At 46.9% G+C, this 24,418-nt stretch overlaps 1 long non-coding RNA gene across 3 annotated transcripts in view; it reads left to right on the top strand.

The window, feature by feature from the left end:
- Window positions 1-3,310: 3,310 nt before the first annotated feature.
- LOC135913233 (uncharacterized) overlaps window positions 3,311-24,418 on the top strand; it is a 55,033-nt gene continuing 33,925 nt past the window's right edge. The window contains exons 1-4 of one of the 3 annotated variants that reach the window (XR_010567916.1): window positions 3,311-3,430; window positions 3,501-3,863; window positions 4,992-5,079; window positions 16,717-16,813. This is a non-coding gene — a long non-coding RNA (uncharacterized lncRNA). The remainder of the gene's footprint in view (window positions 3,431-3,500; window positions 3,864-4,991; window positions 5,080-16,716; window positions 16,814-24,418) is intronic. The other 2 variants (XR_011514809.1, XR_010567917.1) reach the window with 2 other exon arrangements.

The raw sequence follows: 24,418 nt of genomic DNA, 5'->3' as shown, positions 1-24,418 counted from the left end.
GTTCTTCTCGGAATGTGGGGCATAATAAAGTTAAACTCCAACGGAGCTTCTCTTATATTCTCCCCGTTGTGGCCCGCGAGATACGCAGACATGGAGGTGTATTATTTGTTTTTTTTTTGTAGAAAATGACAGGTGTGACTGGCGTGCGGATACATGAGCCCTTATTTAAAAGAAGACCCATTTGTCGTGTTAGCAGACAATCCAATGTACATTAGTCAGGTGCGCCGTAAGGAAATTTCAGTTTAGTGTCACTTCGTCGCACTGGTCCCATTGCGACGGAGTTTAGAAGAGATAGGACAAATGCCTAAACTGTGAATAAACACAGGATAGTAGTCTTTCAATGTACAAGTATCCTAATCTGATATTGATGGGCCTAACTGGGTCGCATGATGATAAAAGAACCAAATGTACCTGTCAGAATACCTTACATGCCATTAAAAAGTAATCTAGTTTATAATAATTAAGGATTCGAACAGAGCACTATTGCTTCGTGCCCAGAAGAGCTGCCTATGGTTGAGAAAAATTAGTTTCTTTAGCGGTACGACCAGCCCTGCCACACAACCTATTATACAGGACAGCTCATTTATCTCGGTTTTCGCATCAGCATCTCTTGTTCCGCCAGAGTGACGTGTATTTTTCGGCTATGTGCTCAGATATAGAAAGGGGCACATCACAGCTGTAATGAAATAGTGATTTTCCGCCCAACGCTTACTGCTTTAAACATGAGTGGATGCGACATGAAATGGATATGGCATTACTACAAAAAGAATACTTGTCAGAAACATTCGCAGCGTCGAATTTAATTATAGGCTGAATGAGCGACGTTAACGAGACGGATTGATATGAGCACATGTGCTGTCAGAGGAACCCAAAGTAGTAGCAAAAGAATTCGAATAGAGCGGTTCCCTTCGGGGATGTAAAGCCATCTGTATCGTGCCTTAAGTGTGTTCTTTTTTTAATTTTGACACCGTGGCATTTTAGTATTACTAGCTGGGTGTTCATGATATGTTTTGTTTTTAGATTGCTTTTCTTTGACCATACATGCCGACAACTTTCTGTGGCAGTGCACCCATGGCTACGCGGGCGGAGCCTATCTCCGTGTTCCTGCGCCAAGCAGTCCAAACTTTTCGCTCGGGGTTTCGGTTTTTGGTTGCGCCAGCGCTTTCCGCAAATGGGCGTTTTCGATTACTGCTTTCGTTCGTGCATGTGGTAGATACACAGTAGCCGTGTTAAGGCACTGTTAAGATTAATCATACGTACATCGCATCATATGCATGGAAAGTTGATACATATATATAGATATATATATATATATATATTATGCATGTATACTTAAGAAATGGTTGTTTCGTGAGCTACCAAAAAATCTAAGAAGTCGCCGTTATAGCTACATGCGAACTCAATTTCATTTTAACTGTTATCCATATTACACTATTTCTGTATCTTTTGGAAAGTGCCTCCCACTATGCCCTTTGCCGCGCATATTATATATACAGTGCGCAGCATGCTGTTGTGCGACATATAATGCGATGGGTTTCATTGCAAGGAGCAGTGTCAACGACTCTCCTTATACAAACTTTCTTTCCAGAAGATTGTAGTATTCCAGAACTATTCATAACTATTCCCACAACGATTGTTCCACCATCAAAATGCAGATACCCTGCACCCATCACGACTACATAGCAGCTATGCGCTACTAAGCGCAAGCTTGCGGGTTCGATCACTGCGACCAAATTTCCATGTGGGGAAAATGTAAAAGCACCCGTACAATAAATTTTGGTGCACGTCAAAGAATGCATTTGTTCACGTATTTTCCACGCCCGCTTGCTTAAGCGCAAGGGGAAGCTTTCAAAATTAAGAGAAAGAACATAAAGTAGCACACACTGTTCCAGGCTGCAGCTCTACGCTGTTCCTTGGTGTTATATGGTGGTTTTGGCACTTAAAACTTAGCAGTCAATTATTTCATATGCAGCGTGATTACTAAAAGATTGAGGCCGAAGCCCAAGCACAAAAGACAATGTGGCGAAGGCCTCTGCGACCATGGCCGCATTCACAGCGGCTCTTCTATTTCCCTCATCTCACTATCACTCGCATCACTCTCGCTCCTCGTACCTAACACCAGTGAAATTTCAAGCCTGTCGAGGCTTGCGTCACTGATGCCGTCACGCTGCTATAATTCCTCTTCGATTCTCTGAACATGAGAACATGCCCTAAGCGGCTTCTCTGCCGTTACAAAATTGAGGCTTTCCTGCAGCAATTTTTCGACTGCTGCAAGGGTGAATGCGGTATTGTTAGCGCTTACACAACTTTTCTCCTGGCTCTAAATCAGTTCGATCGGATTCAGCTCGCAGTGGTATAGAGGAAGCCTCATGTCGTCGTGACCGGCAGCCTTAGGAACCATATTCACATGATATGCCGAAACCATCTTCTTGTGTTAGTTAATTAAAGCCAGCAACTCTGGCTTTAATTGACCCTGAGAAAATGTGATGCCTTTCTCGATTAGCCAAGTCTGAATACCAGCCTTTTGTGTTGATGTCCGTGCTTTCTTGAAGTGAACAGGGCAGTAAGGTGTAATGTTCATTAATATAACGCTCCGTGATTTAATGCTTGGTAGAAGCTGCTCAGCTGTTCGTGAGACACAATAAACGAAGAATACTATTTTGTGCAGCGTACTAACACTGGACAGGTGATTGGCGTACCTACATGCCGTAAGTATTATTTCAGTAGGTAATTACATGCAGAGGCGTAGCAAAACAGGTGTGACTCGGCTTCGTAGCCTTGGCTGCACTGCCACAGAAAGCTGCCACCAGATATAGCGTGTCTCGTTTTTCTAGAAAAACGCCAGGTAGGCTCTCAGAATTAGCCGCTTTTCGGCACACGAGGAAATTCGGCACGAGGCGACCGATTCTGGCGCAAGTAACAGCAGTCAGCGACAATGTTCGGTCCGAAAGTTTCCCGCGTGTGAGCAGGGCTGGCGGCGCTGCTTTGCACTAAAGCTACAGTGACGGTAGTACCAGCAAAATGTAACGGCAAGGGGAGCATGGCGTCCGGAGTGACGGGGCCGCAGCGGTGGAGTCGAAACGAAGAACGCGGCCGCCGTGTTCGGCCGGCAGTGATTTCAGATGTCAGTCCCGGTACACTTGCCGTGTGAGCTCCTCGTTAGCTTCAAAGAGGCGCGCATACCTGTCGCCAGCGCCTGCTACGTGCGATGGAGGTCAGGAGGGCAATGAACTGTGGCCACGGTGGTGAAACCAACGCCCATAATCTTGTCAGCCAACTGAGCCAGAGATTCCAGTGACGAAGATGAAGACGCGGTCAGGATTATGTGCACCTGCGGCGGAAGGCGCTGCAGGAAAGTTCCTGCACAAGCGCGCTTTTGGTTGAAGGAACAAGTTTTCCAGCCAAGCCTTGCCTGCGATGCAACAAGACGGTAGGTTTGCTGTCGCCGAATTCCTCCTATTCAAGCAATTCCTTTAATCGATGTTGTTTCGTTTCAGTAGCCCGCTGGATGAGCATCGCCTTACGGTGGTGGTAGCGCTTTTAACGGGCAGGGAGCGTAGAACATCGAGGAGAACTGCAGTAGTATTAGGCGAAAGCGCTCCAACGACAGGGTCGAAACATGGTCAATTGAAAACTTGGGCGGTGATGGCGGAGCAAGGAGTCGATGGTAATGAACCGAAGTTCCCCTTCCGGCGACCAGACCTCGGGGAGCTTGAGAGCGAAACTCGGACTCACGGGGAGGTGGCGTTGACGTGGCACTTGACCGGAAGAATCCGAGGCCATTGGCTTACTTTACAGAAGGCGGCCTGCAAAGAAAATCGGCTCAAGCTCCTGACGGCGGTGGGCCTAGCAAAGCGGCTGAGGTAAGTGTAGGACAGCAGCTGAGGGGGATGGCGCGAAGTCCAAAGTCACCAATTTGTGGGTGAGGAAAAACCAGGCAGACGTTGGTGCATAGTGTCCACAAATGACATTTTAACGGGACCCGTTGAATCAGACTGAAGCGGGACCAAGCGCCGCTGACCTTCGATTTCCCAGTGTCGCCGATTCCACCGCTTGCGCACCGTAAGCGTGCTGGACGTGTCATCTTCGTCTGGTCGAATCCCTGTGGCACGTATTAACGCCCAAGACAGTTGCCGCTGTGAGGAGGGAGCACCGTACGATATTCTCACTCAATGGCCCCGATGGGCTCTCGAAGCTCGTCTGAATCTTGTGCTTCCACTTTATACTGCGGTATAAGCACTTGATGATTCTATTGCCTAGGGTCTTTTGGATGTCCGTGGCTTGCGACCTAGATTTAGCAATGGTCTTGAGTGTGTTGTGAATAATTCTGGCGGAGAGCTCATTTTTCACACCGCGCTTCAAGAAGTGCACTTTCTTTTCTGACACGGCGGGTCCGGCGTGTCGACAAATGCGAGTCATTTCTTAGTAGCAGAAAAGATTAATTCGTCTAATTTCGCAGCGCGACCAGGCTTCGAACAGAATTTTAGCCCTTTTTTGCGCATGACACAACTTATTCATAATGGATATCTCACTTATTTCAGTATCTGCGTCGGCATATTGTTGCTTCCCCCAGAGTGACATGGACTTCATGGTTGAGTGCTCAGATATAGAAAGGGGCCTATCACAGCCGTAATAAAATTGGGATTTTCCATCCCACGCCCATTGCTTTGAAAATGAGTGTATGTGACATGAAGTGGATATGACATGACTACAAAAAGATAACCTCACGTCAAAAGCATTTCCAGCGTTGAATTTAATTAGAGGCTAAATGAGTGACATATGCCAGCAGAGAAACCAATACTTGCAGCAAACCTTCATAAAGATACAACGGCTCCGTTCAGGGATGTAAAGGCATATGACGCTTGCCGAAAATGTGTTTTATTTCATTTTTATACCAGTGATTATGGTGGTACGAACCTCGGGTCCATGATATGTTTTTGAAATTAGCAGATATTTAAATTTTTCTTTTTTAATGTGTCTCATTTTTCTAGAAAACCCCATGTCGGCGGTCTGCACTAGCCGCTCTTTGGCACACACGGCAGTTAGCTGTTTATCTACCAAGACAGGTGTGACAAAACGGTACGTAGAACAAAAACTTCCTCCCTGAAGGCGGCTGATTCATTTTAATAGCTAGGCTCTTCCCCCGCCTTTTCCCTCGCATCCCAGCTTTAAATGTATCAGACAATATTACTGATACGGACGAATGATTTTTTTTGTGACATTTCGTGGTATGTAAACATGATGAAAGATGCGAGAGAAGATAAAAAAAAATTCTAAGATTAACTTTACGGTCTATTGCTTTGAGTCTTCCGTGGGTGACATTTCAGTTCGCTCGAGGAGGTAAGAATTTTCCCAATGTATTCAACTATGCGTTCCCTCCTCGCTGGAGTTGTTTAAGCTTTCTGCGAGGTACCTTAAATTGTTGAAAGCCTGAAGGGCTAGGGTGTTAACCATCGGACAACGCAGCACCTTTAAGGGTCAAACTTTTGTGCTTTGTACGGAATACAATTCTGCAGACGAGAATTTCGATGCGCTCCTAAAAAGATGGCAAAACGGATCACGCCTCTAAAATAGCTCTAGCAAATTACATTACCGGAAGGCAGTGCTTCACGTACTCCTAACAATTGGCGTTGGGTTTTGCGGGACATTTCCCCGCTTCAAAAAACTTATGTTTGCGTCAGCTGGGTACATGCATTAACCACACTTGTTGCATATGGTTTTTAGCAACTTTGTTGCAAAATTTCAAAAGATTGACACGTATACTTGTTCGTTTTTTTTTTCGGGTGACGGCTTTTCACCGTCTAACAAATGTTATCCCTCAACGCTGGACGCGCCCTCCTGTATCGGAAGTGTCTCGAACGTTATCGATGTTTCTACCCATTGTCTGCTTTCACCGAAGCTCGTCTAATCAATTGCATGTGGGACGCGATTTGCAAGGAATTTTCTGGAAGACGCATCCGGGCACCAGCGATTGCTCTGGAATCTTTGATGGCCTATGTACAAAAGCCTACGTGCTTGACCGGCAGAGCAGATTTCTAAGATCGCCGACTATTTTCGCCACTAGCGTTTTGCCTTGAGCGTAACGTTCTTGTGTGGGCACAGGTGCGCCCAATAAAAAGTTAGTTTCGTCATTCACAGTTGTCCGACTGTGTTCTTCATCGTCACTACAACGTGACATCTGGTGGAGGTGCTTTTGCGTTCCGTCAGCCCCACACACCGAAGTCAACACCACCGTCGCCCCGGGCCATTGACCAAGCCGCAAGCTACACTACTTGCCCTCTGAGCGTGGACTTCGTGGCCAAGTCAGCAACCACAATCGGAGCCCCAGCGTCACCTGTGTTGCCGCAGCAGCTCAGGAAGCCACCGTCTTTCCTCGGATTGTCGTTTAAAGAACAGGAAAAGTGGCTCGAAACACATGAAAGCTTTGCTACATTTAATAACCGGAACAGCGATGACAAGCTGGCCCCATATTTTCTTCTCGATGGACGGCGCCACCAGGACCTGGTTCCAGAATCGAGAAAACACTTTAACAACGTGGTGCCTATTCCGCCCCGAATCCCTGCGTACCTTCACGAGCCTCACTTGCAAAGAGCGAGCGCAAGCTCAGCTGGAAACACGAGGACAAAAGCTCAATGCGACCATCGTCATCTTCACGGAAGAGACAACCCGTCTTTTCTGATACGCCGACCCGGAAATGTCCCAAGAGATATAAGTACGCTTCCTGATACGGAGCGTAAAGCAAGTACTTCTCGCCGGACTGATCCGCAACTCCCGAAGAGTTGCGTCGTTGCTTTTGCTGAGTTTTTGGCAGACGCAACGACGCGTGAGAAGACGTTGGAAATGCGGACCGGCTAATACAACCGCCAAGGCACCGACGAGCTCCGAGAGACCATTAGGACCGTCGTACGCGAATAGTTGCACATAATGTTCCCTTCAACGCAACCTAAAGCAGTATCTATTGCTGACATCGTCTGAGACGAGATTCATCAGTCACTTGTAGTGCCGGAATCACCGTGGGCTCAACCGGAAGCAATTACCAAGGCCACTGTAGCCCATTGGCGCACTACCCCTGCGCACCCGTGCCAGGGCCCGGTAACGCCGCAGTTCCGTCATTCGCAGCCGAAGCCGCGAGCTCGTCCTCCCGTCGCCTGGCGCCGCTACCCAAGGAAGACAGATGCATGGCTCGCTCCGGTTCACCGCCCGATCTCCTACAACTGCGGAGAAGGGGGACATCTCTACTGCAGGTGCCCATGCCACTTCTTGGGACTGCGAGACTTCGCCGTTAACGCACCGCATTCACAGCTTGGCGAACGGCCTCGCGATATTGCCGCCTATATCGCCGCAACACAGTACACACCCCAATGTTCTTCGCGTTCGACGTCACCAGGACACCACCTGTCGCCGCAGCAACGACCGTATACGCGACCAGCCCCTGGTCAATCCGTAATCACATATTAGGAAACCTAAAAGCAGCAACCAATGGAGGTGCGCTTGCTGTACGTCGAAATACTGAATGCCATCCGCCGACGACGGCGACGCGTCAAGATACATCTCGACATTGTGGGAACGACCCGCCGCCATTCCAGCGAACCCTCGAAGCCAAGGATACGCCGGCAGGAGACCTGACGACGAGGTGTACCAGCTACAGAACAACGCGATGTAGCCGTGATGCGACTCCACGAGCTAATTGCAATGCAAGATGAAGAATCAGCGCCCTCAACTTGCTCCTCGACGACCACAGTCACCGCTGTAAGAGGCACAGAAGCCAAGAACTCCGTCATCAGGGGACCCTTTGCCGCGAAGCTGCAGGAAGTCAAGACTATATGGGACCACCCCTCATATCCGGACAACTGAACAACGCCTTATAACGCCGACAGGAAGCTGCGCAGCAAGAGCTACAGTATATGACCGGACTTACACTGCCACATTGTTATCTTTCAAGAGTGCTCACGCGACCTAATCCTCGGCATGGACTTGCTGAATTAACAGGGCGCAGTCAGTGATCTAAAGTCGAAGTCGACAACGGTGTCCACAGACCAAGCAATACCAATGGAGAGCACTTCAATGCAGTGTGCCTTGAGGGTACTTTAAAACCAAGTCAGCATCCCACCTCGCTTCCGCATTGTCATTTCGGTTGGCACCGCAGACGTCATCGAGGACAACCAACGTCTACTGCTCGACTGTGAAATTTGCGTCGCAAGAGGGATCGCTTGGCTCATGATGGCAAAGCGGCAGTGATGCTGACAAACTTCAGTCAGCATCACTTGACACATCAACACATCAACAAGGGCATGATTATCACACACATCGAGCCAATTGTGGGACCCAACAATCATAATCCTCTCGGATTATGTCCGATCTACCTCGGCGGTCAAAGTTCGGGAACCAGTATTCGACATAAACCCAAGTCTTCCCGTGAGGAAGCAGCAACAGCTTAAATGTCTGCTCCGACGATACTTAGACTGCTCTTCGACGTCGTCGTGTATAACACAAACACCACTTTCAACGCATCGCAACATAACCGAAGAATCTGCTCGACCACGTGAAGCTATAAGACAACATGTCGACGAAATGCTGTGCGACATCATCCAGCCGAGGAAAAGCCGGTGAACATCTCCTGTTATCTTGGTGAAAAAAAAGGACGGAACCCTACGTTTCTGCGTCGATTACTGCCGACTGAACACGATCACTAAGATGGACGTATACCACCTACCACGGATAGATGGCACATTGGATCGGCTCTGCAACGCTAAATACTTCTGGTCGATGAATCTCAAGACTGGCTACTGTCAAATTGAGATCGATGAGACAGACCGCAAAAAAGCCGCCTTCATCATGCCAGACGGCCTCTACTGCTGACGAAATCAAAGGCACCTTGCCAAAATATTGCTGCAGCTTCAGCCTACTGCACAAAAAAAAACCTAGGTCTTATACGGAATAATCTCTTATGACCATACGACTATTCCACATAACACCCGTATATTGACATATATACTGTAGGAAATGTCCCAACATGTTATATGAACGTATGGATGCTCAATGATCAGCACTTTTATGTTCCGTAATGTGATAATGGGATTGTACCATTTTGTTCAATATAATACACATGAAAGCGTAAAAAATTATATGTGAGATCCTGATATGCTTCTATAACCAGCGTCGCAACAATATGGGACGTGCGTATCTCTTATAATGGGAATACATACGTATATTTCTTTTCGGGGGATCCGTATCAGTCCAAATAAAAATCTTGTATATCGGACATATGGTTTCTTTCACTAGGGACGGATTTTTCATCGACTGTTCACAATATCAAGTCTCCAACATCCAGTGATTCTTTCATCTTGTTCTTCCTTACGAGTCTTTGCAGTAAAGAACCTAAATCTTAAGTACCCTGCCGAAAAAGGTTACATTTTTGTAACTCAGGGCGTCCGTTATGTGAAATGCCGAGAACAGCGCAGTTGTAATTGCCAGTGTAGTAGAATTTTCGCTCATTAGATGGTGAGTCGTCTGAATAAAAGACATGTGGTGCGGATGCATTTCATTAAAGTTCAAGCACTCGTTATATAGAGCGCACTATGGCGCTGGATGCAATCCATTTGGGCAAGCAGGCAAAATTTTATACAATATTTTCATTGGACAAATGAAATGCTATAGTGAAGACCTCTTAGCTAGGTAAAAAGTATATTGCGCTTGGATACATAGAGGTAGGCATGTGAAAAAGGAACATTTCTAGTTAAAAGCAAACCATCGCAGTTCAAAGGTACTATTTCTGTTAGGCGCAGTCCAAGTTCCTATTGGTACTGCATCAGTCAAATAGTTATGGTAACGTGGAAAGCTCGTTGTGCATAGAAAGAAGAAAGGATGCCTGTGCCGTAGAAGTTAACATACAGAAAGGATTACAAAAATCAAGTCGCTTGACATGTCAAAGCGATTTACTAAATAGCGAGGTTCAAACCGTTAACATATTTTTTCCTTAAGTATCAATTATCCGTGAATTTCTAGTAGCTTAGCTGATCTAGATGCAAAAAAATCAAGAGTTTTACGTGCCTATAGACTAGGATCTTGCTATGAGACACGTAAACTCCCAGAATATTTTGTCTACCTGGGGTCTTGAACGTCCACCAGAACCTAGGCGCATCATTTTTTCTGCATTTCTACCCCATGGAAAGGTGTCCTCCGCGAACAGCACATATCCCGCTACCTCAAGCTGAGAAGAACAACACCATAATGACTATGCTTCCACAGCACTCGATGTTCTGCGGGAGACACGCGATACGGGCGTTGCCGGAGGGGTGGTTGGGAGATAGTGTCGATGCGATGCGTAACAGCGGACGTGCAGCCCAGGGAAGGTTGCCCGACGTCGACAGAAGAATGAAATTATTCTAAGAAGCACAAAAGCTGGGAACGTTGGGCCGACGTAAGGTTATCAGCAATGGAGGAACCAAATGCATTACAGGGGGATGGAACAGGCGGAGAAAATTCACTGAGCGTGCTTTAAGTGGCGCAGTGCGTGTCATCGAGCATGTCAATAACTTGCGCGGCTGCGACGGCTTCCACGGTGCCAAGAATGTCTTGGCACCATGTCAGCGAGACGGCACCACAGTGTATGAGGACGAGTTATACCAAAGATAGTGCTGGATCCCAGAGTGATTTCTGTGGCCGCAAAAGGAAGCAGCAAGCCTTTTCGGGGGCAGAAGCACTCAGATGGAGAAACTAGTGCAGCAGCGTGGGTGATTCGGCTGCAATAAGCAGACGGAACTGTTGAAAAGTTTGGGGGGCCCGGTAGCTGGTTCGAAGCCGAAGGACTGTCAGCAAGCGTCAAGTCTGGCAACGGCGAGAGTCCTATTACGGCACGTGCGCAATGAATGACGGCATTGTCGTGGGAAAGAAAATCCCTGCCTCAGTTGAGGTTATGCGAGCATGAGAAAATTATTATAAATTCGATGGCGTATAGAACGTCCGCAATGACAACACGAGTGGTCCACGCCGCTATGGGGTTAATACGCTAGGCGCTGGTTGCACGGAGGGATATTCGAGAAAGAGGCATCGTCCCCTTTTGAAGCAAACGACTAAGTTTTGCAGTTATAGCGGATACGGCGGCTTCAGTGGCCACAAGCGCAGATGCGTAAATACCGTCCACAAACACGTCTATCACATTCGGTGGGCTTCGTTGAGGGATAACAGATTTCGATAGCGCCGCAGCCTGTGCCTTGTGGACTGCGGCGACATTTTCCTCTTCGCGAACGACAGGACGAGGCCGCATTGGCGATAGTGAGCGACCACGTGGCGAAGACGAGAGGCGAGTGATAGTGCTCTGGCAGGCAGACGGTGACGAGTCGGGAGGAGAGTCATCATATGGGCGGCGAGCACCGACAAGACCGTTTGTTGAGCATAATGCGGTGCTAGAAGGTTGAATGCGATTGCAAAACCGTGCCACGTGGCCAGCATAGCCATACGGAAATCATATTGGTGGATTGTCCTAAGTGGGCCACCGATTTGCTGTGGCAAGTCCCATCCATGGCACAGGAGGCGTTATACGGGGCAACTGGGAGTATTGTTGCGTGGCCCGCTGTGGTCGGAGTCTAGACGCGACGTTGCCCTAGCTGGGAGGCGCGCATTGCGGAAGTAGTTGGGACCAGGCGACGACATGGGCATAGCTGAGTGGTGCAGGCGGGCAACGACGTCTGCGGAGCTGACAGGGGCAGCCGCAGAAAACTTTTGTCGCAGCTCAAGCAAAGCCACGTTAAGCTGGTGCTCAATGACGCGATACAGCGTAAGCACAAAACGCGAGGAGGGCTCCTGCATATTCTGCGGCTTCGCAAAGGTCAGCAATGATAGTTGGCGGGCAACCTTCTCACTGACAAACACCATTTCCTCGACCAACGCAGACTGTTCCGAAATTGTAGCCAAACGAGCGAGGGGTTCATCGGTGCGTGGGGAAGGGCAACGGGTCAACGACCGTTGCCTTCATAACTCTGCGTAGCTTTGGCACAGTGGTGATTTCGGTCACGGAGCGAGGATTCTTGGCGAGCAACGCATGGATGGCGCCGCCTTCTATATCTTCCAGGCCATTACTGATCCGACCAGACTCCACCAGGGACGAGTTCGCTTTTTTGCATAGGAACAGAATATCTTCGATTTACCAGGCGAATCATTCACCCGGATGCTGAGAGCGTGCCCGCAAACGCTGCTCGGCACGCAGCTTACGAACAACGCGGCGGACGAGGTGGAGAAATCTGCTTAGTGGTTGTTTTACCATAGCACTGGGTAACTTTGGCTGATTGGTACCACTTGTTATATGCGCCGACCCTCTCGTACGCGGTGAGCCAGTCCATCCTCCACGGCGGCGTCAGCCAGGCCAGTGGAGATGTCAGGCTCGCGGTGATGAGGCACACCAGGACCCGCAGTTGGTGCAGTTGGTACGGTTCTGTGCGAACTTTCGGCTTCCCAGCAAGGCTGTTTACACGCTATAGTGAAGTGACGACGTCATTGATAGCCTACAAAAAGCACAATTATTTTCTTCTGTTGATGTGCGCTCAGGGTTCTGGCAGGTACCCATGGCAGACAACGATCGACCCAAACAAGCTTTTGTCACGCCCGACGGCGCGTACGAGTTATCACGCCATTTAGACTTTGTAATTGCGCCCGCGACATTTGAGCGCACGATGCATACCATTCTGCGTAACTTGAAATGGCACACATGCTTTTGCTGCCTTGACGACATCCTTGTTGTCGCTCTGGAATTCCCCACGCACCTTCCAAGCCTCCGGCGTGTATTGGCGTGCTTGAGAAACGGCGGCGTGCAATTAAATTGAAAAGGTCCATTTGCAACGCGGCAGCTGACTGTACTAGGTTACGTCACCTGCAAGGATGGAATGCTTCCTGATCCAGCCCAACTTCGGGCCGTTGCGGAATTCCATAAACCTACAGCCGTCAAAAACCTCCGTAGTGTTGTAGGTCTGTGTTCCTACATTAGAGTTTTCATTCGAAACTTCGCCACCACCATATCACTCCTGACTACTATTCTTGGAAGCAGCGCGCCCCTGTCTTTGTTCTCCTCAGAGTGCGACGAGGCGTTCGCAAGCCATCGCCGTTTACTGACGCCAGTTCGAATTCGCGTGACTATGACTCCACGGCCTCTACAGAGGTATATACAGATGCCAGCAGTGTTGGCCTCGGCGCAGTTATTGCTTAGCGCAAACACAGATTTTTCTAATACGTTGTGGCATATGCAAATCGCACGCTTACCAAAGCCGAAAGCAATTAGAGCGTGACGGAAACAATGTCTGGCAATCATCTAAGCTCTTACTAAGTTCCGGCGATATTTGTATGGCCGTGCATTAGACGCCATCCCGGACCACTATGCACTTTGTTGGTTGTCGTCACTGAAGGGTTTAACCGTACGCATGGCGAGATGCTACGGATGTACGTAGCCTCGGACCACGCAAATTCGAATGGCACCCTGCCTTTCGCAACCTACGCCTGCTATACCGCTACTCAGAGCACCGCTGGCTTTTCACCCTTACTTTATTGCACCGCCGGCCCCCATCGCACACTATCGACATAATCCTTCCGTACAAGTCGGCTGCATATGAGTGTGTGCCAATTTCTGCCACAGCCAGACATGCCGAAGAGAGAAACAGCGAAGCAAACTTTATTAGATGCGTATTAGTTATTGACACCCTGTCAGAGAAGCTACCGTGGAAGCATGTGGCCACGACTCGGTTAGCCCACTCTCGCAGCATGACTTTGTATTTGCGGTCATAAGACTAGATCGTAGGCTCCCAGGCCTCGAGCGTGAAAGCTTGCCCAAGAATCGTTCGTGATGTGGGGTTGGATCGGCACCCCCAAAGTATATGATCATCGTCTGCGGTTAGTGCCTCCCAGTGTCTGCAGTTAGGTTGAAGCTCATGCTTAGATATTTGAGCTAACCTTTTGTGGCTTAGTACGGATCGACTCTACACACGCTGTGGAGTCTTCGCCTGTTCCCGGAAGAGAATCATGCTCGGGAACGGATACGCTTTGCGCGAATCATTGTAAAATTGAGTTAATTCGTGATTTGTTTATATGGGGTCAAGCCGGCCGTCCGGCTCGAGCGATCCCACCTCCTTGTTATCTGCTGCTCGGTCGGCTAAGTGACCTGCTTCATTACCCGCGTTGCCGGCAGGAGCTGGCACCCATATTAGACAGATAGTGTCCTGAGGTTTGAGAAGTCTGCTATCAACGGAGCCGACTGCCCCGATAGAGTACCTTCTTATGGCCGATTTAGAGTCTGACACAACAAATTTACCATCACGTAGGGGCACATCCATGGCAATTGCGGCCTGTTCCGCATCCACAATAGAGGATGTGTAGACCATGGCGGATCTAATGGTCCGACCACAGCCATCAATGGCATCGATTGTGCAATGGCCATTCGTCGGTCAGGCGGCGTCCACGTAGATGGCCGGTTTGTTTTTAGGACCTCGTCAGAGAGCGTCCAGCCAGGCTTTACGTCGATCCTTGTTCTTTTCCCATGTTCATGGGGTTATTGGTAGTAGTAATTTTGGCGCGCATGTTATTAGAAATCCGGCAGCGACGTGGGAAGTATAAAACGGTATTGTACCCTAAGGCGGAGAGTATTACCTGTCCCACGGCAGTTCCGGATAGTCAAATCAGCTGTGACCATTTCTCTGCTTCAATAATTTCCTCTGCCATATCATGAATGCCAAGAGCTAGCAGCCAATCGCAGTTGGCCCATTTTGGCAGTTCAAGGGCGTGCTTAGTGACTGTGTGGATGAAGCTGTTGATCTTGTCCGTCCAGGTCAGCTTTCCTAAGATATAGATATGGACGCACTTAAGCAATCCTGATAGTTAGAAAGGCCTGTAATGCTGTAAGGCCTCTAATGTGAATGGGCTTCTTTTTCTTTTACACCATGCCGCCTACTCGACACTCTTCTGAAGAGGGGATTTAGCTGCCTGGCTGTCGTCTGAAGCCCACTAATGACTTCGTGATCGTGCGTGTTCTTTTACGCCCATAGTCCGAGTATTCGAATTTTGGCTACTGGCGGGACCGGGCTCCCGCCTACTTGTAGATTAATTTGTGAAGGCATATCGCAGTTTGAGCCTGTTTTCCTTTATGTCGCCCTTTTCACTGCACTTTTAATACCCTATACAATGTGTGTGTGTGTGTGTGGGGGGGGGGGGCAGTGAAAGAGGAGTTGAAATCTCCGATAACGACAAAATGTGCTGTGCTAACTGCCTTCCTCGCTTTCCTCAGCTGGCCTTCCTTCCTTTAACCCTTTTTTCCTATGCAGTGCTGTAAACATTAAGAATGTATATTACCCGTTCTGTTTCCGTCTAGGAAGAAGTTGTATGAAGGTGTATGAAATTTTCTTCTCCTCAGGGTCGATTTGCATAGCAGTGAGATTGCGCTGCACTGCAATGGCTGTGGAGGGAGCACTAGCCGGATTCGTGATTTCATTAAAGATGGCATATCCTGTAATTATAACCTGTGTGCCTATCTCCTTAAGGCCCACGACATCAATTTTTGGGTCGAAACTGGCTAATGTGAATTGCAAGGCAGCTCTCTTACGTGTGAACTACTTGTAGTTCCACTGGACAATCTTAACAGCCGCAGCCATCTGTCTTGCTGCATAGTTCTGACTTTACTGGGACTGCCGAAGTCATCCTAAGGCCCTTGGCACTGTACGCCTTGGTGGAGGCGGTGCTGAACTGTTCCGGCGCGGGGGTGTGCTTCACCACTTGGGAAGCACATTTTCTATTGAATGTGACATTATTCTTGGCCATCTTGGGAGTGAACATTTCTTGAAGACTGGCCAAGTTGTCTGCCGAAGAGTTTATGGGCCTGGAGAGGGTGTGGGCCAGTTGAGCCATGGCCACCTTGAGTTTGCCTACATTATAGGCGAGCTTAGGGCTATTCAGTACATCCGGTTCATCGCTCTCCTTCGAAAAAGATGTATACAATTGCTATTGAGTTGATAAGAGATTTCGCTCTTTGAGTTCGAATCGTTCAAAGGTAGACTTCCGTGACTTGGCAATCTGTGATCAGAAATATTCTTCAAGGGGCGCCGATTATCTAAAAGCAATGCAATGCAGATTACTGTAATCAGCCGCTATAGGAATACAGCTTCATAAGCTTTCGATAATTTATTTCGCCAATGCAGTGTTAGGAAAATTAGCATCAAATGAAAAAACAAACTATTGCGCTTGTTATGAAGACCAGCACTAGGCTAGCTTCATTGCGGTCTTATTATTCAGAGCGGTATAGTAATCGGAGAGCGTTAGAGAAAACGGTAATTCATATGTCAGGAGTACAAGCGCTTTCATAATCCTCCGAAAGCGTCTCTTTCGTGGGGACATTCACATTTATAACTTACAATAATTGGTTGGATTGCAAAACGTGACATAAAAGCAGAGAATAAGATCTACATTGTGTAAACCAGCGTCTTTATGAGATCCTAATAGGAAACAGAGCAGTTGATAATTTCTACAGCACTCATCAGTAGTTACACGGAAGGTTTTTCCTGCAATTTTTACAGGTATTAGTTATCAACTGAAATATTGGGCTGACCTGAAACCGATAGTCAGTCGATCCTAAAACGCCGCATTGTATAAAGTATGGGCATACGGAACGTTCAGCTCACATCATAGGACACAGCTGCAATTTCCAAGAAGTAATCAGCGCTGAGCTTTGTTTACTTTTTACCACAGGATTTTCCCGCAACTCCATTTCGAAGCGCTCGACAAACGCCAATCACGGTGATCCACCTGCCTGTCACTCCAATAGTCTGGGAAATTCGGAATCGAGGTAAACACCTGTTTCGATGTCACATTTCGTAAATTAGAAAACAGTAGTTTTTTTTCACCCTTTTCTCAATCCTGTGATAAACGCATTTCTTTTGTATCGTGTCTGACAGAGATTGGGTACTGTGAAGCGTGCGTGCTCTCAAAATGACCTTTTTGACCTGCATTCGAACTACATGTAAGCCGTGGGATAAGACCGATAACTTCTGAGATGTATTGTCGTCGTAAAAAGAAACAACGGAATCAAATATGAGCAGAAACGTTTTCAAACTTAACGTTGACGTTACATTCGCTGAATAACTGACTTTTCCAAGCTGTACCCTGCAGCCGTGTCAAGTCACTTAGACTCATGCTTAGTGTTGCGTCCGCGGCCTGTTGATGGAAATATCCGCTTCCCGTTATTGCGAGTGGCACGATCAGCGATGTTCCATAAGGGTCCCTATAGGTAGCAATAGTTTTCAACAGGTTTGATATTGTACTACCTAAATTGACAAACAGAGTTCACATTGTAGGCCCTTCCCTGTAGCGTGGCGCGTGCGTTCCTTTATGGGTAAGCTACGATGCGCTACTCAACAATGCCTCTCATTTTCACCGATGTGAAAAGGTGTGCCGGCGTACGCATGCTACTGCGCACTTTCTGGACGTTAAAAATTTCACGCACGTGGTTTCCCCATCTTCTCGAACTTACTAGAGTAAGCGTGTAATACTGAAGCTACTTTTAGCCGTGTCGAGGAATGGTCCTGCAAGAAAAGGAAATCTCGTCTTGTGTTAGATGGCCTCATAGCAACGCGAGCTATAAACATATACACAAAGAAAGCGACACGCACAGAGACAAGTGCAACTGTCCGATGGATAAAAAATGTTGCAATTAATCACCACCTTGCGGGCTATTGCAGAACTGATTTCTCATGTTCAGTGCAGTGACCAAAATCTTCCATTTCTCTAATAATTAGGCCTAAGATCCGCTAGGCTACTACTGAGCTCGGATGGTAGAGCAACCGCCCCGGAAAGACGCTGGCCCCGAGTTCATTTCCCAGACCAGGCCAAAGATTTCTTCAACTGCGAAACTTTTTTTCTGAAAAACCCGTATTGGATTCGCCTTGTGCCCTCGTCAACCCTCCTCAACTTCTGGGGCTTCCGAACGCACAATTTACCTATGAAGAATCTTATTCAAGTGCAGTTTGATAGTGTAAACTCCCCCGCTGAGGGAGCACGCAGACAGGGACACTGACAAATAAATATTAAATGGACACTCACGTGACGCATCAGCAAAACTTTATTCATTCGTTTTACGATCGTCGTACATTCGTACATTTTATAGTGAAATAAAAGGCCTAAAATGTATCGCCTTAACAGGAACGCAAAGATGTGGCGCAACTTCGAATGCCTGTAGAACGAAGGAATTCGTTTCTGAGTTAACTACTGGGCGATTTTAATGAATATTGCCGCATTCTAGAGAAAACGTTAAATATTATTGACCACTGAAGGGGAATCTTCACTTAGGACTTGAAAATTCTAAAAGCAATTTTCACAAATTGGTAATTTGGTAAAATAAAATAGAAACACATGCTTTATTTACGAATTCCCATCTCGGAACGAAAAACAGGTATCGAAGTTCTGTAAACTGTATTTATTAGAGCATGCAAATCGGGCATATTTCCCATACAATTTTTTCTCTTGCTTAAGTTTCTTACATATTTACAAAGTTTTTGAAATATTCCTACTCACATATTAGTCGTCTATTGAAAGCCATGTCGTATACGTCCACATCATCTGTTTTGAATGTACCATTAGATGTAATTACCAGAATCGCTATACATTTTTTTTGCTCAGTCGCACAGTTGTAAACTTGATACTTTGGTTTACAGAAAATTTGCGATCTTGAGCAATCTTTATTAAAAAATTCACAGCTTAAATAACCCATTTCTTACCGACAGTCACTAGATTTGACCTTCTGCTTTTAAATACAAGCAGCGTCATGAAATTTAGTGCTGTGGTTGCCGGGAAAAACGATTTCTCCTTGCGTATTCATTTAGATAGGAGCTCTTGGAAGGGTCACCATTGCAGCAGGCCACATAGCAAAATTTGGTTATACGCTGGAAATTGACACCTGCCGTCTAGGAAACATTCTACCACAAAAAGTTTTTATATTGGTTCATTACTGGCATGTGTAGAATGTTTTTTAAACTTCGCGAACCCATGATTTAAGGAGCCAGCGTTATTGCCGACACCTACTCTCTCGCCACTTGCCCCGTCTATCCTCCGCAAGCAAAAATTCTCCCCTGCGTTCTCCCATACCGAAGCCGGAGGATATCGTCGTGCACACCTGACGGTCCGTGCCCTCTTTGTTAGGTGTGAAATGATTTTAGCCCCTGTTGCCGGCGACCATCAAGTGACCTAGAGCTAAAAGCCAGAGACGCTATCAGAGCACTCAAACAAGAACATCCAGGCACGTTGCTAAAACAAAACGAGATCATGCGTGCAGACAGTCGAAACTTAAGAAAATGCGATCTCTGGCACCCGACCCTTTGTATAAGACGGCATTACATACGCTATTTACTGCCCAAACAAGTTACAAATGTACGGCTTCCCAGTTATCCCCGATGTTTATTCACAATATCACTCAAGCTGTAGCATCTGGTAAGCTGAAGTTTCATTTGTCATTTCCAAAAGCGGCGTTAAAAAGCCAGATACAGGGCACCTTATACTTCACTGTCATCTTTTGGCACTGAGAGAGGGATGTGCTCTTTTGAGCGCCAGCTGTCCTTGAGTTCTGCAGCGCGGGTTTTGCATCGCCTCGAAAGATCTAACCACCCTGTGTGACGCCTCCTTCTGGCGATTTTCTCCTTCAAGCTGGACAGTCCACTGTATCCCTGGCGTCTTTCGATGCCTGTGGTACCCACTTCAGCCGGTTTTCTACTAGCTGAGTTAGCGTCCCTATGGGCCAGTGCACAGTATCGCGTGGTGCGGTGTGGTGCGGCTTGGTGTGGTGGGATGCGCAGTTGCGAACATCCACTACACCCATTTTAGGATTGTGGCTAGTTTCATCTCCAACGAGTCTGGCGTTTCCCATTTCATGCTTACATCTATTCTCGATTACGGGAGAGCCTGTAATTCTTTCCCCGCATTAATGCTGCGCGTCGCACTTACGGTGAGGGTCCCCCGCTCGAGCCCGAGAGGTCTGCCGTCTGTTTCGTTTCGCTCTGTGTAAGATCTTGCGGGATGTGCGCGACAACACATGAGGTGTTGTTTGCCTGCTTCTGGGAGCTGGATCCCTTAGTGCGCTCACTTTTGGAAAGGCTCGCCTGGATCATCAATCATTACCACGATGGAGCGCGTCGTTGAACACCTGGTAACAGACTCGCGGTACCATAAGTCCGTGCCACAGGAACACTAAGGACACTACGGTAGACGCGAGTGGATGAAGAGCATGAACACGAGCAGGAACGCGGTAGAGAATGACATAGCTTCATTCTCTAAGCACGCGACTGCACGACGCAGGAACAAGTAAACGAAAGAAAACCAAATCTACCTTGCTTCTAGTACGCAGACATTCGGGCTGATGTCTTACTGTTCGCTAAAATTTAACTTGTTAATTTAAACAACAAATAAAAAAATAAATGCTGTTGCGTTGAATAATTCTAAAAATAACGTGTCACCGTAGGTGACATAACATTGCTGATAATTACGTAGGCGCCCTTGTACGGCTGACTTCGGCTGTCCGGTTTAGAACATGATGCTCACGAGGAGAAGGGCACACGGTGTTTGACCTGTAATTTCTTTCTGTTGTGGCTGCGCGTAGCGTTGTAATACCTTGCAGATACAGCGCTTAGCGCGCATTCTATGCAGTGTGATTGTCAGCCCAAAAAGGGACAGACATGGTGAGGAGCTCGTGTACTCCTATCTAAGCACATAGAAAGGCAGACATAGTCCTTTTTAGAAACAACAGCACCAAACTTGACGAGGTTTGATGCACTTAGCGACTCTTGGTAGCAAATGTTCTAGGCCCAAATTTTTCAATAAAAATTTTTGAAAATAGCAAATTTTCTGAAAAGCAAACATTCAACTTTACAACTCTGTGACTCAGAAAATAAAAACGACATCACAATTCTGTAAACTCCATATAATAGTACATCTAAAGCGGAAAAAATGATGCATGATACATGGCTTTCAAATGGACTACTACCATGTCAGTAGGACTTTTGCCAAATCCTTGTACTGAATGTAACAAATCCATGTAGAACATACAATGATATATAAAATTTGTCCGCTTATGTTGCTCTCTCGAATGCAGTTTACAGAACTACGATACGTGTTTTTGGAACTCACCTACGAATTTGTAAACTTCGGCCTCCAATTTTTTTTATGCTTGCCAATTTTTAAAGCTTTCTTTTCAAAATTCCTACCCGAAATTGAAGTCCAGCTTCAAACAATCAGTATATAATTTAGCTTTCTCGCTTAAATGCAACAAGTTTAATTAAAATTTGACTGTGTGATTATTTCAGAAATGTATTTATGACCCAAATATGTATTTGAAAAGGCGGCATTGAAGATGCGAAAGAAGCTTCCTCTTAAACCTGTGATGGTATAGCGTTTTACATGAAACATGACTGAAACCAGGCATGACACGAAACCTGTGCCATGCGGACACGGTGAACACTATCACACTGCGCAAGACCTTTTATTGAAGAACTCGACGGTGTCATTTTTCTGAAGCTGCAAGTAAAGGTTCTAAAAAACACTAAACCGCTAACCAAATTATAGTTTAACCGCAATGGTGTGGTCTGGATAGCCGCAAAATATTATAAATACCAGAAGCAATAGAGCAACGCAATGGTCGCACTTTTATGCGCTATATTAATTGCAGTAAATATAGGCCTAATAAATGAACAAGCTGGTTTCAAATGCGCACAGAACAAGACCTATAGATTTGACTCGACGACAAGAAGCACTTGATGTCATAGCGCTGGCGTGATGGCGTCGCCGACGGAGGGGATTGCGCGCACATTTGGAGCGAACACTTTGTGCTGCATCTCGCTTCAACAATAGCTTGTCCCATGGCTGCAAAGTAAGATTACGTAACTCCCAACATTAGGCACGCGGGAACGCAGCAGCCATGAAGTGACCAGTTATCCCGTCTCGCCCTTAGCCTGTCTTACGCCGACTGGTCCTGTTAAGTGGACGCGACTCTTGCACTCTGTGGAACCCACAATAAGCTGAGCGTCAAGACACGCTTGTGAAATAAAGCATTTCTGTCGTAGGCGTTAGCGCCATAGTAAACAGATATCACTCGTCTGTTTGCTTCTTTCGGAAGTGGTCCATTGTCCTAATTTAGAAAGGAGTATTTGGTTATGGCCGGCCTGGCTTCATCGCACTGGCATTTATTTCAAACAGAAATAGCCGTTGGAAGTGCATTTCTTAAGCATTATCCATGCCATATTGCAAATTTCCTCTTTGAGGCCCCGAGACACTTGGTGGCCAATAGCTGGCGTCTATGGACTGCTATGAGCACACGTCAGACGACAGGGAGCCTGGAGATCCAAATACGACAAGCTCAAGTACGGTAATTTGTTGGAAAATAGGTGTATAGCCATGGACCTTCTTCCACTTACAGCCACAGTGTGCAGCTTACAATACAAAGTTTAGCATATATATGGTTTAAGCAATATTCTCTATGCTCCAGTTGTTTATTGGAGAAGATAAATCGATGGCACCGCGCACTATTCAATCGTTCTGACGATGATAAAGCTCTGTAAAGTACGTATGCTTCATTGGCATAATAGGTATGAGAATTCCTGAGATTTCAGCGAGGCCAGCATGGCGAAATCTCCCCCGCCCTACATTATGCCAAGATCGCACGCTTTCGCAAGAAAGGCGTACAGCTCTCGTGGGAGACTGTCAGCCTCCACTGAGAGATGGATCCACCGATTGAACCTTGTCACTTGAACCCGGTGCTTTCATCGGAGGGCTAGGTACCTGGGGCTCTCCCACAGCAAGTGCGTGATGCCTGACTCAGCTGCTTTTTTTGCGCGCTGGACAGCCTGCTTGCATCAGTGGTAACTATTCCGCAGTATTATTCAGAAGACGTCTTCTTCCCTTACCTGCACGCCAGCGTGCAAGTACTTCTGGTGTAAGTGCAAGGGCCCAATAACGACAAAACTGTTCCGAAATTAATCTTAATTTAAACTCCTTACTCCATATTTGCGAAACCTCCGATGCAAGCACCAGGCGATGACCCATAGCGTTCTTTGAGCAGCCAAATAAAAATATTTCCTCGTTTATGGAAGGCCACTTATGTTGGCTTTAAAAACGAATAATATAACCTACCTTGACGGGTTTTTCTTGTCGAACAGGCTGACAGGATGCAAGGAGCGTGCACAAAAGAAAATGCTTTCGGTAGACTGGATATACACCATTGAAAGTGGGATAACGGGTGATTAGCTCGATGGCAGCGTCTGCGACTGCTCCGTTTCCCTTTGCTGTGCCTGCGGTGGTGAAACGAAATTCAAAGCGTGCGGGCAACGGAAGGCTAGAAATGCCATTAAATGAATCATCAGCGCAGAAGAATTGGCAGAGCGACGTCACATGCGCGTCAAAAGGGCTGAACACCAATTTACTCCTACTCAAAAAACAGTTTTAATAAACGTAAAGAAATCCATTCTCTTACGCAGCTTCGAACAGCCCTTGGCAGAGCGATCGGTGGGGAGCAATCCTCTACTGCTTTTCGAACGGGGCAGTGTCCTGCTATATCGAAAAAATATTCAGTTTTTTTCGACCTAGTGGTGCGTCTTTCGTGCGCGCAGGCAACTTTCACGTGTTTAGTTTTCGCGACTTTGCCCCATAGCATGATGAAAATGGGCACGACCCACAAATTTTGGACCTCTAGCAGAGCGCTAACGGCGAAACAAGGCGCACAATTAAAAATAAGTATTCTTGTACGTCTAATTATATATGATCAGTGTGTGCACTTAATACCTGGTAGAGAATTTTCGTAGTTTGCATGACTTCGTGTGACAGACAGTCGAAATGGTTGTGGCCCGAGACATTTTCAACTGATCGAGGAGGACGAGTGGGAGATACGGAATATTTCATTACGGAAACCTTTCCATTAAGCCCTCCAGTAAAGGTGCAGGTTTTGTCGAAAATTATTCCACAAGCGCACGGCAAGCTGGCAGGCGACGGATCTTCCTTCGGCGTTTGTTGACGTAGGCTTTCGTGGAGCTGTCATCGTCTCTATCACTGTTCTTATAAGCACGTCTTCTCTTGCGACACTTTTGTGAGGGCATGAAAGTGGCACGTCACTAAAGAAGATAGATGCTTTTAGTATTGCTAAAAATCAGTATTTACACTTTATAAGGATGGATCAATTATATATTTGGTAGCTCAGTCGGTCGATAATAATATGCAACGGGGACATATGTTTCGAACGAGTGAGGCAATCAAGAATTGAGAATAGTAGAACTTTCTGAGAGCAGTTTTCATCAATACACATTTGCCAGGCATCTATCGCTAGGTGATCACCGTCATTCTTTTGTCGTCATACATCCGTTATCATTCCATTGTCATTGATGCGTCGTCGACAGTCAGGCGTCGTCCATCGATTATTAAC

This window comes from Dermacentor albipictus, chromosome 5 (genome assembly GCF_038994185.2).
Source record: "Dermacentor albipictus isolate Rhodes 1998 colony chromosome 5, USDA_Dalb.pri_finalv2, whole genome shotgun sequence".
NCBI classification, from domain to species: Eukaryota; Metazoa; Arthropoda; class Arachnida; order Ixodida; family Ixodidae; genus Dermacentor; species Dermacentor albipictus.
This window is presented reverse-complemented; position numbering and strand designations above follow the sequence as displayed.